The sequence below is a fragment of the Periplaneta americana genome, chromosome 2 (assembly GCF_040183065.1).
Source record: "Periplaneta americana isolate PAMFEO1 chromosome 2, P.americana_PAMFEO1_priV1, whole genome shotgun sequence".
Taxonomy (NCBI): Eukaryota; Metazoa; Arthropoda; class Insecta; order Blattodea; family Blattidae; genus Periplaneta; species Periplaneta americana.
This window is the reverse complement of record NC_091118.1, coordinates 59,949,456-59,963,827: the sequence shown is the minus strand read 5'-3', so window position 1 is coordinate 59,963,827 and position 14,372 is coordinate 59,949,456.

Below are 14,372 nucleotides of genomic sequence, written 5' to 3'. Positions count from 1 at the left end.
TCAGATGAAATGTCCAGAATGCTGTTGGGGGAGACAAATCTGCAGTTAGGATTTTTGTTGAGGTTCTCTTGTTCCTGCAAATAAGTATCAATATTCTTCATTACATTAACATTTTTATTATTATTTCTCCGATCATTCTGTTGTCGACGTGCGAAGGAGGCTGGTACAGGAGCATGCGCAGTTTCCTGAATGCACTCCCGATACAAAACAAGCCTGAACATAGTGGGCTGATGTTTGTAGGAATATCTTAGGCGGGGTGTTGGTAAAATGCACCAGAGAATGCTCAAAGTGCTGAGTTGTCATAACCATCAATCGATCAATCAATCATTTCTTCAAACACCCAATCTATCTAGTAAAATAATAATAGAATAAACATACTAAAAATATAAATAGATAAATAAATAGACGTGTCAATAAATAAATAAATAAATAAATAAATAAATAAATAAATAAATAAATAAATAAATAAATAAATAAATGCATAAATAAATAAATGCATAAATAAATATTTACACGAGTAAATAAATATTTACACGAGTAAATAAATATTTACACGAGTAAATAAATATTTACACGAGTAAATAAATAAATATACGAGTAAAGAAGTAAATAAATAAATATTTACACGAGTAAATAAATAAATAAATATACGAGTAAATAAATAAATTAATAAATAGGTTCATTGCCGCCCTCACACAAGCCCGCAATAAATAAATACATGAGTAAATAAATAAATACACGAGTATATAAATAAATACACGAGTAAATAATTAAATAAATACGCGAGTAAATAAATAAATAAATACACGAGTAAATAAATAAATAAATAAATACGCGAGTAAATAAATAAATACACGAGTCAAGAAATAAATAAATACACGAGTCAATTGGAATGAATTGTCAATGTTATTCAGGAACCCGATCTAGATTAATTACGTAATTTCGAATAACACATTATTTTTTATTGGGGGGAAAAATTCGCAACAATTAATAAGAAAATCATGACATCTATTACACTGAGAGTAATAATTGTGCTGGGGAACTACGCAGTTCGCAGAAGTCATCTTGTTTTTTGTACAACTCGGTTCTGTGCTGATGTGGTAATATTAAAATGAGTGAGAACAATGAAGTGCCCTCAACATCGCACGAGAGAAGAAAGAAAACAAATGGCTGACTGAAGAGATCTTTTGAAACGGCAAACAGGTAAGTGATTCGAATTTGGACATATTCATGATCATTGTGGAACATAGATTAATTTCAAATGAAATAATAACGCAAATTGGTACAGTATAAATCAATTTGATACTACGTAGGCCTACTAAAACCGTGTTTTTCTTTGTTCGGATAGGTACAAATCAAAGATTGGATGATCGTCGACCTCTGCTTCGGCATGTGGACGTGAGGAGAGCAGCCGGCTGGTCAGTCATGGTCCTTCATGGACTGTCATGTCTAGGATTTACTTTACTTTTTTAGAAATCAAAAAACTCACCCCACATTTCATCGTGCCGTCATCTAGAGACCTTAAGCCTATAATGCTACCATCATTCAGTAGTTAGACCTACTGTATTGTTATTGATGCGTAAAAATAATGTAGTAGGCGAAAAAAGTGTTTTTTGAGCTGTATATTCGTTTCGGGATATAATTTTTATTTCTTACTTTGTAATTTTATTTGTTTAGGTCTCTTTTTTGTTTCTAATTTTTATTACTGTAGCAATTTTACATGAAATATAAAGTCATATGGACCAAAATACTGTACAATTTCTGTTCTTTAGTTTTATATGTTTTTGTTTCTAATTTCTATTTATATAAAAAATAACTTGCAGGAAAAAAAAACATATAAGTTAAATCCAACTGCAAGAAATATTTCAGAATACAAGTTTATTGCTAGTTTTATTTAATTGTTCTTTTTTTTTTGTTTCTTCCTCCCTGACGAGTTTACTTCCTTGCTTTGGATTGTAAATTATTTAAAAATAGTGTGTAAGAGGGCCTTAGACTAGAAATGTTTAGTTTAAATGTAGTACTGTTTATAAGTATGCATAAGGATGTAATTATTTGACTTATTTGAACTGTTGTATCAGTGAAGCGAGGTGAGTCAGTGAAGTTATGGTTTTACAGTGCAGTGAACAGTTTCGATCAGTGATAATTTATAGCGTCAGTGAAATGTGTTCTATAGTGTCAGTGAAATGTGTTACAGAGTATCAGTGAAATGTGTGCTAAAGTGTCAGTGAAATGCGTCATAGTGCCACTACAGGGAATGAGATGAGAGTAAAGTGAAAGACTATTGAAACTTATGTAGGACCTATACATAATTATGTAGGTTGTATTGTAAAATTAGGTATTTTATTTATGTTTTATTATTATTGTGTTAAATTGTATTGTGTATTCTTATTGTATTGTGTATAAAATTGTATATGTGTTGTAAAATTGTATTGTGTATTGTAAATTTTATTGTGTATTGCTTATCATTTTATTGTGTATTGTTTATATTGTATATGCCACTGCCACCGGGTGCTTGCCCACTTGCAGTGTAAATAAATACATACATTTATACGAAAATCAACAGATTGTTATGAATCTTAGTGCTAGCGGCAGCTCTAAAATGCATCCACTTATCTACAAATATGTTTGATACAACATACAGTATTGCGGTGAGCGTTATTATGCTACTTTGTCTAACTAGTCAACTGCATTTGATTTGAGGATAAAGATAGGCGAGAGCAGCGCAGTCAGGAAGGAAAACTTTCTCCCATAAGGAAAGTTTGGAAAATTTGGTTTGAAATTTCGATTGGAGTTTTATTACTGGGTTTTCAGCATTTAATTCTCTTCAGCTTCAACTGGAGGTGTTATGGTTGAATTTCAGACTTTCCTTACTTTCTTTTCTTTACTTCGTTAGATAAATGCGTCGTGAATTTCTCCGTTCCCAGTTTTCTTGCTTTTTTTCTTTCTCCATTCGCCTGTTTCGCTTATATCCTACAATTATTCTTAATTCTGTTTCTGTACCTTCCAATAATTTTGTCTTCCTTAGCTGCAACTCCATCCCGGTATGTATTCTGGATCCTTGTCACTGTCACAAACTTATTTTTGCCATTAATCGTGCTATTACTACTATATAACCGGGTTTGCAGTGAAAGACCTGCTCTTGGGAAGAACATTATGAATGAATGAACCACAATTCATTGAAAAAAAAAGACCACATTGACATATGAAACGGAATGGACGCAGTAGATTATTTTTATTTTTCTAAAACTTTATTAAGACGCTACCATATTCGAAGAGAAACAAGTCACATGGGGTGAAGTCGGGGGACCTTAGAGGTCAACTAATTAAAACGATATTCTGACCGTGACAACCAAATCCAACAATTGAGGAGAACTTCATTCAGCCGTTTCCGCACCTCTTTAACAAAGTGAGTGGGTGCATAGTCTTGCTGCCAAATGGTGTTACGTAATCCATCCTTGCAGCTGAGGGAAGAGCCAATTCTGGAACATGTCAACGTATCCAGTTCTTATAACAGTTTTTTTCGTTGAAAAAGAAAGGCTCATAAACTTGCCGTGTTGAAATTTCGCAGAAAGTGTTAAATTTTGGAGAGTCCCTTTTCTTTTTTCAGTGTTTCGTGCGGATTCTACGTCGCCATCATGTGTGTTAACTTCATCACTAAGGTGGTGGGATCGGGAGTTATTAACATCTTTAACACTGGCGTTGACACGCAATAAGGTGAGGTAACTTTTTGGTGTAGAATTTAAAAATTCCACAGCTACTCTTTCATTACATGTAGGATACAAAGGATACAAATGTCTATTGTTTGTTACATATCCATATAAACCACTCAAAACTCCAATATCCTTTTGTGTACAACTTGTAGGTTCATTTTTTTTTCCCGTGTAATGAGAAAGTAAATTAAGGTTCACAGGAGATTTGTGTTTATTTTAATTTGGTCCATACCTATGGAATAACGGTTAGCGCGTCTAGCCGCGAAACCAGGTGGCCCGGGTTCGATTTCCGGTCGGGGCAAGTTACCTGGTTGAGGTTTTTCCGGGGTTTTCCCTCAACCCAATACGAGGAAATGCTGGGTAACTTTCGGTGTTGGACCCCGGACTAATTTCACTGGCATTATCACCTTCATCTCATTCAGACTCTAAACAACCTAAGATGTTGATAAAGCGTCGTAAAATAACCTAGTACTAAAATAATGTGACATTCTGCAATTTTGTTCTTTAGTCATTAACATCTTTTTACGAGGCTGTGTACCTGCATTCAGAAGAGAATGCTGTGAAACGTTCCAAGACTTCGTGAGTAGTTGATCGCTTCAATTCATCTGCATTAAAAGGGCGAAGAATAAAGTCTCCTTTCTCTTAGCTAACCCCGTAGCCATATATCAGCAGAATTTATATCTGTTGATTGTGGAGACCAGATGTTAGGAAAATGCAGGCTTATGATGCGAACCTTAAAAGTATTTTTCGGTAGTTCTTCACTGGTTGATGAATGGGAGGTGGAGCGCCTTCTTACATAAAGATAAGGTTCTGAGGATTTTTGTCGAGAAGAACGATATTTTTTATCTGCCACGGAATCGGCTCCTTAAAATTTCCAAAGCTCCTCCAGAATTAAATCAGGTTACAGAACCCTCGCCTTAAATCATTTCAGGAGTTAAGATATTCTCTATTAATATTCATAAGAAGAGTTAATAAAACCAATTCGCTTCCGCATAGACAAATGTTATGAATAGCTTTGAGTTTCGGATCTACATTTAGAAATAAACGCTGCGTGAGTAATTTAATGAACTGAGAAATGATAAACCAATTCAGAAAGTCATGTATTAAATTACCCATTTAATGTTACTCACTTACAAATGGCTTTTAAGGAGCACGGAGGTTCATTGCCTTCCTCACATAAGCCCTCCATCGATCCCTATCCTGAGGAAGATTAATTCAGACCCTACCATCACATCCCACCTCCCTCAAATCCATTTTAATGTTATCTTCCCATCTACATACCGGCCTCCCTCAAGGTCTTTTCCCCTCCGGCCTCCCAACTATAAAACCAGTCTAATTTCCTGCAGCCAATCACGTTGTAGGTCGGTTACATTTAAACGTGTGCGTCTTGTGATTCGCTGATGAAGACGTTATGCATATCCTAAGGCTGAATAAATACTTAATATAATCGCCCGCCATTTTCGCTCTTTCGTTGGCGTTCGCAGAAAGCACACGAGTACGTTATTTTCCGCTCAATTATTTGCTGAATTGCAGTGCGTTTGATTTATTATCATAGGCGCTACGACATGATAATGTTTAACGGTGTGGCAAAAAGATTCCTCGTCTGGTACCTCGGCAACTGAAGAACAAAAATGGCGAACGATACTACCTACCTAGACATTATAGAGCCTTGACTTCCTAAGACGTAAGCAAAGGGGAGGAGTCACGCCGGAAATAACAGCGTCACGACTATAACCCACTATATCGTCGTTGTTCCTGCAATAACTCCTATGTGAAAAATATAAAATTTTTCAGCAGGAAGAGAAAACACATTTATTCATTCTACGGCAGTCGTACATAGGAATGCTTACATTTTCGAAACAGAGAAATATAATTACATAGAGGAGATTTTATTACTTGCTGTATTACTATTTAAGTTATTTAAGAGAAAAAATTAAAAATCGATAAATATGTCACATAGGAGTTATTGCAGGAACGACGACGATGTGCATTTATGAATTCACCAAATACGTGCTACATGCCCTGTCCATCTCAAACGTCTGGATTTAATGTTCCTAATTGACAAGTGATGAATACAATGCGTGCAGTTGTACGTTGTGTAACTTCATTCTACTGTAACTTCATCCTTCTTTGCCCCAAATATTTTCATAAGCACCTCTCTCAAAGTGAAGGTACAGAACAACCGATAATATAACTGTTTTATAAATTCTAACTTTCCCTTTTTTGAAAGCAGACTGGATGAGGAAAGCTTCTCAGCCGAAAAATAACGGGCATTTTCCATATTTATTCTGCGTTTTATTTCCTCCCGAGTGGCATTTATATTTGTTACCGTTGTTGCAAGATATTTGATTTTTTTTTTTTTTACCTCTTCAAAGAATTTTTCGAATTTTGATATTTCCATTTCGTACTATGTTCTGGTCACGAGACATAATCATATACTTCGTACAATTTTTATGTTAACCTTACTTAATTAAAATTATACATATCGCTGTTACAGTTTATTCCTCCGACTATTTATCTTGGATTAGTGATTACTAGGGCCGTGACATCGTTACATTTGTATTAGTCTGAGGTGTACATACGACGCTCCGGACAGAATGTAGTCGATGTGTTTCAAGTACAGGCAGCGGAAGCGAATTTTACACATGCCTAAGCAAACACGTTCCGTGTTTTGTATACGATTATTGCGTATTATAAAATCAAGACAATACAATTATTGTATGATAAGCAGGGAACGGATTTATATGGACTAAAAATATATGAAATATGTAAATATATATGTAGTTATTTTTACCAAAATATGGAATTAAATATGGATTTTTACCAAAATATGGAATTAAATATGGACTTAAAATTATAAAAAAATGACTATGTACGTTAAATATTGGTACATTTTAATCAAACTAAACAAAAAATATAATGGACGTACCTTATCTTCCAATGTAGTTTCAACAAAACACAATTTTTATTGTCTGTTACCATAACAATAGGTTACAAACATTTCTTTCAAGTGCTGAAAAGTGAATCTTCTTCTATTGTAACTGGTACATAATTCAATTTCACAATGTCTGCTGGGGATAAGTCCAAGTTAATCTTCACTGTTGATTCACCACTCATCACAGCAACAACCTTTTGTAGTTCTTCATATCCAGGGTTTTTTGAAAGTACAGTGTCCACCTTAGCTCTTACTGCATCTGCAACTTTACCTCTACCACGATTCAGTTGTTCCACAGTACTATTTATAATTTCAAAACTTTCAGATAGTGAAAGGTGCCTATTTTGGAGACTTTTGAGCGTTTTTATGATGCATGAAAATGTATGCTGAATGTGAGCTAAGTCATTCTTCACACTTATGTCACAGGTAACTGTTTTCGCAGTATCAATTGAGACTGCATCTTCAGAGTCCAATGCAAGGAGAACATTGTTAATAGAGTCTATATGTTCGGCATAATATTCAACTGCTTCTAGCCATGTACCCCATCTAGTTAAAATTGGCTTTGGTGGCAATGGAATTTCAGGGTACATTTCTTTCAACACGTTAACTCTACTGGGAGCTTTGAGAAATACTTTTTTCACTGATGAAATCAACAAATCTACTTTAGGGAAATTGTCTCTGACCACTTCTGCCACACGATGAAATGCATGCGCCACACAAGTAAAATGAGTCAATTTAGGATATACAACAGATAATGCTTGTCCAGCTTTGACCATATAAGGGGCAGCATCGCTAATAAAGAATAACACATTATCGTACATAATACCCTTTGGCCACAGGATACCCATAGCTTCGTTGAACAGTTTAACTATAGTTTTGTTATTGCACTTTTCTAGAACATCACAATGTAAAAGAATTCGTTCAGAATATTGTTCACTTAACAAACCGATAACTACATTACCAACAAGTCTACCTTCTTTGTCGGGAGTCTCATCAATGGAAACCCAAATTGAACTATCTTTAATTTCATCTCTTATCTTCTGTATTGTCTCATCGTAGATGGATGGAGCATACGTCTTCCTAAGTGTTGACTCATCCGGGATTGTATGTTGAGTATATTTTTCAAGGAATTCCCTGAAGACCTTATTCTTTAGTTTGTAGAGAGGAATATCAGCAGAGATGAGAGAACGGCACAGGTCGATGTTAAACTCAGATCTTACATTCGATGTTGTTGGTTGTGTTAAAAACAATTGTCTCTGCTTGGAATTTAGTTGTTTGTTGGCCTGATGTTTACTAGTTGTAATGTGTTGTTGCACCAGGAACTTTTGTGTAGATGATACTGCACACTGACACAAATTACAAAATAATATTTTATTGTCAGTTGATAAACCATCTTCTTTAAATTCTGAAATGTAACTTGTTAGTTTTGATTTTAAATTGACTGAATGACGTACTTTTGGCATATTTACCGTCTTTATAGTATGATTTACAAAACTGAACCTATGTGTACTCTGACTGGCATTTAACTGTTGAGCTGCACAACTGAAGTCTGTTAAAAATTTTAAATTAAATTAATACAGTTTTGTAACTTACTTTCCCATTGTTGATAGGACTGCTAATTTTCAAATAACTCTGATGTTAAAGGGATTACTGAACATGTGTTTAAATCTCTATTGTTGAAATGTATTTTTAAAAGTTAATGGAATTTTGTTTTGTTTTATTGTTAAACCTAATATAATATGGACTGTTTTATATGAAATATGGAAAATATATGGAAATTAACGAAAATATGTACTAAACTCTAAAATATGGAAAAATATGGAAAATAAAAGTAGGATTTTTCAACCCTACACATTGTGAAACATAAAGATAATGCAAAATATAAATTATATTAGCTTTATAAGTAAATATGTATTTACATATAAATCCTTTCCCTGATGATAAGGATTAATATCGGAAAAGTCTAAAATGATGGTGAGGTTGAGAATAATTGTTGGAAATCATACTTAAGTTGTCACAAATGAAGGGCTCAGAGCCAAAGGAAACCAACCCACAATTTCGTATTGTTCATTATTAAGCCTTTTTTCAAAACTATACATTGTTGTTATAGATTCATGATATTTTTTGTATTTATTCAATGTGGACCAATTAAAATAAATTGTGAAACCAATCATTTTTGTCGGGATCATCTTAATATCAACTCTTATTTACTCATTTTGTAATTGTGGGTTAGTTGCCTTTGGCTCTGAGCCCTTCAAATGTGGTAAAACATAAGTCTGAAAAGATGTTTTTTTTAATATTTAGGGTGCTATTCATAGACATTTCGCAGCACGCGCTACGAGCGTACTAAGCTAGCCCCTGGTTACTTCTACAGAATTCAAATCATATCCTATCGCTAACACTGGTTTATGAATACGAAAAACGCTGATCATCCACCGAAAACCCGCGCTAAAAATGTCTATGAATACGGCCCTTGAGTTCTGCATTACAGTTTTAGAATGCTGTGCTTTCCCTATATTTAACTGTTACATTAATTTATTTATCGCATCAATTTCGTACCATATTTTCTTGCATGTTGTTCGCTTAGTTTCGGTTCCTGCTGCAATAAACAACATTCATTTTCACAGTTTCAAATGAAAATGACCGCCGAGTGTCGGATAGTATAATCTTGTATGCGGAAAAACTGCGTTCAACATCGGCTGAAACCAAGAGCGCATATGTAACAAGTTCCATATTATCAACTAGCATTACCCGTGCGCTCCGCTGCACCTGTTACAAATAAATATAAAGTAATTACATAATTAAAATAGGACGTTTGATGCAGGGAACAACTTTTACAACAGCGCAAGATAATCTGCTTCGCTCATTACCCAATTTTTTTTGCATTGCATTTATTGCATATATATTTTTTGTATTTTAACACGATTCAATTGAGAATAGTTAAAATTTGAATTATAAAATAATGGATTGCTAAGCTAACGTACTATTACTGCATACTAAATCAATACACTCTCGTTGTTCGTTAATTCTCTGAGATTAAAATGAGTGTACATAAATATTATTTTAAGAAATACAGAAAACGAATGTACAAAATAGCCTATCACATTTTCTGTGCATAAGAAGCTATTTTAATCTTACCTGTCCTCGATTTACTCAGACGTTACTGTAATAACTAGACATCGGATTTTTAGGCACTAAAAATTGCAGTTTTAGGCGCCTAAAATAAGCTCAAAATTTGTAAAATTAGGCTCTATTTTAATGAAAATAGGCATTTTAGGCACATCAAGGTATCATACTTATTTCTTTCACTGAAATTTTTAGTTATACACTAAAATACGCACAAAAAAGTATGTTTAAACATTAAAAAAAGAATACTATATTATATTTATAAACAGAGCTGCACAAATTTAATATATTGAAACTAATGAAATAATGATTATTGATATCAAGATTACTCATTTTAAGTTATTGAAATTCAGTTCCATGCTCAGACTTTATTATAATTATCTGCACAGTACACCACCAGAATTTTTTCTAAATTCTCCACAGTTAACCTTTGCCTTTTGTCACTGAGAATCATTTTGAAAGCAGAAAAACTTCTTTCAACCGAAACTGATGTGAGAGGCGCAAATTTTAAATTAGGTACAATAGAAACATCAATACTTACTGGAACATTTACACTTTTCCCCGATATCACTCTTGATACTTTTTCCAACAATGAAAATCCTACATTCTTATTTAGTACGTTGTCCCATTTATTTTTAACTTTTTTCCCCAGTTTCGCCCAAAGCAGAATGTATGTTCACTTGAGCTTCCTTTACTATTGCTATTTGGCTACAAAGAGATTGTTTTTCACGTTCTAATTGTTCAATGCTTGCAGGTATGAAAGAAAAGTTTGATGTTATGTAGGCAATATCGTTTTTCACTCGTGAGTCATTCAGACAATCTTTCACTGCTTTCACACACGCTGCACCATCAGTTTCAGGTAATTTATCAATAACTGTGACCACTTCTTTAAAATACTTAGAATAATACACCACTGACTGAATCCAGGTTCCCCATCGTGTAACAACCGGCTGAGGTGGGAGTGGGATATCTGGAAAGTTCTCTCTGAATATTGAAATCCTGGATGGGGCTTTACAAAAACATTTTTTTGTGTTAGAAATAAACGAATTGACAAGAGGAAATTCATTCCGGATTGTTTCAGAAACCCTGTGAAGGCCATGTGCTAGACAGGTTACATGCGTGAGGTTAGGATAAAATGTTTTAAGAAGTGGAGCTGCAGCAACCATGTATGAGGCAGCATCAGTACAAAACAACAGAACTTTAGAATCGTATATATTACCTGAGTATAAAGACTGTAGGCCTTTATTTACAAAATAAGCAATGGCTTGACTATTCACTTTCGAAAGTTCCTTAACACATACGAGGTGTGGAATCGAAGGTCCATCAGGACTAAGTTTTCCTACTACCATATTTGCTATATACCTATTCATAGGATTTGAGGTTTCATCCACAGAGACCCATATGTAAGAATCACCTATATCCTCCCGAATGGAAGCTAAAGTCTAAGTAATTTTTTCTTAGGGTCGACTCAGATGGGATATTTTGTTTGCAGTATTTTTGTAAAAACTGTCTTAAAACCGGATTTTCAATTGCATTCCAGGGAATGTTAGCAGCAACAAACGCTCTGGTTAAATCAGCATAGAAATTGCTGCTGAGATTGGATGAAGTAGGCTGTGTTAGTAAAGTTTGTTGCAGTTGATTTTTCTGCTGAGCTTTAGCCTTATGAGCCGCTCCTTGCACATGCTGCTTTAGGTGGCACTTCTTTTCTTGCGAAATCTAAAAATGTAAAGTAAACTGAATTAAAATAAAATCCTAATTGTTGTATTGCCGTATTTCTATCACAAAGTTAGTGGGTTCGAACAATCAAAATTTTAATGACCTGCAAATACTTTAACTATCGGAATTTAAAAGGTTAAAGTGTAGTGGTCTTAAAAAGAATTATACCTCAGGATAGCTCAGTCAATGTATAAATATTATAGGCCTACTCATTAAAATTACTAAAATATATATATATATATATATTTCAACTATTGTTACATACCTGTTTGCTACAAATCTTGCAGAATATTATTTTTCCATCATAAGTGAATTCTGAATATTCTGTTAGCCATTGCCGGATCAATGTAGATTTTGCACTTATATTTTTCGGCATTATCGCGTTAAACTTCACAGGAAAACGTCCTACCGCTCAAAACTTCTCAACACAAATAAGGTGAGGGAAAGAGCAACTGTTAACGAGCATTCAAATGAACCGTTGTTATTGAGATTCAATTGGACAAAAATACAAAGTTCCACTTATTGTTGCATTTCCTGGTAGTGTTAACACTAGGAGAGCCATTCTTTTAAATATTTTGTAACGGTTTACCCTACTAATTCGCAGTTTTACGACTTTTCATAAATATTTCAAAAACACTCTTTCTCCAAAAATTGTGATTTTATGACACTCTGAAGGGCAGTACAGCTAATCGGTTTCAGACCGAAAACAGTCATTTTTATAGTATAATATATCTCTGAATCGGTAGCAGCACATGTTGTGATTGTTGCCTGCTTCAAAACTAAGGTTGGTTCTTTGTCGGCATTTATGCCTCCAAACATGTTAAATTCGGTGAAATCTATTGCGAGTGTCGTGAGATTCAAAACATTTTGTTTCCTTTATCAATGGTTTCATGGCCGGTGTGAAGCAAACTTTCCACTTTTTAAATACCTTAAATTTCGCAGTGAATACATGTATAAATTATAAAAAGTAAGAGTAAAATGCGAAACTTTACAGTGAGTTAGGCATTTTTAGGCGAATATTAACAAATTAGGCTCTAATAACCGTTTTAGGGCATTTTAGGGCACTATAAAACTCTTTGAATATCTTTCAATTTCCATGAAACACAAATATTAATAACTATTTTTACTTTTCTCCTAAAGAAACAAATTAGGCATTTGCCCTAGAATCCGATGTCTGGTAATAACATTACAGCATTATGTCCATCTAGAGAAACTGCACTTTCCAATGGTGAAATAATAGTTACTTATACAAATCGGTTAATTTAGCTTCTGATATTACTTCATACAAACACAGAAACATTCTCTGTAGGCTATGTTTAATAGCTTTCGATTGTTGATGTCCAAGGCCCGTTTCGATTGTTGTTGTTCAAGGCCCCTTACAGACAAAGTCATTTGTTCTTAATTCATTGCACCGTCTTAGATGGCGTTATTTTAATTTTAAAACTCATTTATCTCATTAAATATCAGTCCTATCAAAATTTTGTAAAGAGTAAAACTTATCGGAAATCATTTTTAAAGAAACGTTTGTTATGTAACATTTTTCACAAAAATCAATAATAAGCGAGATATTTCGATTTATTTAATTCATGCCCCCTTATAACCCCCCCTTTTAAGTAATGTATTTTGAATGCCATATAGCCTAAAATCTAAGTTACAACGAACTTAATTTATATTCTAATTTTCATCGAAATCCGTTCAGCCATTATCGCGTGAAAAGGTAACAAACATACAGACGGACACAGACATACAAACAAAAATTTCAAAAAAGCGATTTTCGGTTTCAGGGTGGTTAATTATATATGTTAGGACCAATTATTTTTGGAAAATCGAACATTACCAGAAAAATTTCGGCTACAGATTTATTATTAGTATAGATTTCATTTCTACATCACACAGTAATACAAAAATGGTTTCAATTTATTTATTTATTTATTTATTTATTTATTTATTTATTTATTTATTTATTTATTTATTTATTTATTTATTTAAATTCAAATATACAGAATAAAGAAATATAATTACAAAACAAACAAAGAGAAATACAAATAAAATAATACAAGCAATATAAAAGGAAGATACAGTAGTATTAACAAAATTTGAGACCGAATGAGCAGCGCTCGTGCTCGGTCGCAGTTCACATATAATATTAAAACAAAAAATAATAATAATATAAATAAATAAGTAAAATAAAATAGGAATTAAAATATAATTACAGCGGCAATGGAATTATATAATATAATATTAACACTAGAGAAGAATAATATCGCACGTGAAAAGTAGGACTAATATATGTCAAAATTATAGAATACAAATATAATATAGGTTGATTAATTCATACACATAGACTATAAATTTATTTAATCAAATTGAAGATATTAACACATTTCTAATTTTCTTGTTATTTGTTAGTGGGTTACATGTTAGAAGTTCTGGGTGTAATTTAGTTAAAGCATTGTACAACCGAGGGCCAAAATTTATGCTATGCTTTAGACCAGCAGATGTGAGACAGTTAGGTTCTACTAATGTTGAATTAATATTTCGTCTTGTGTCATAATTGTGTGTCTGTAATACAAACTTATTACGATTTTTATGATAAAATTTTAACAGCTTATACTTATAAATTTGTTAAATATTAAATACATTAAATTCAGAATAAATTAATTTAGTTGAATAATCGAAACGTTTCTTCAAACAAATTTTAATTATTCGTTTTTGTAGTAAATTTAACGGACTAAGATTAATTTAATTCATTATGCAAAATTGCAAACATTTTATCAGGTGATAAGTGCGATTATTATAAACTTGATATGCTTGCTTAGGCGTGTGTCAAATTCGCTTCCGCTGCCTGTACTTGAAACACGTCGACTACATTCTGACCGGCGTCT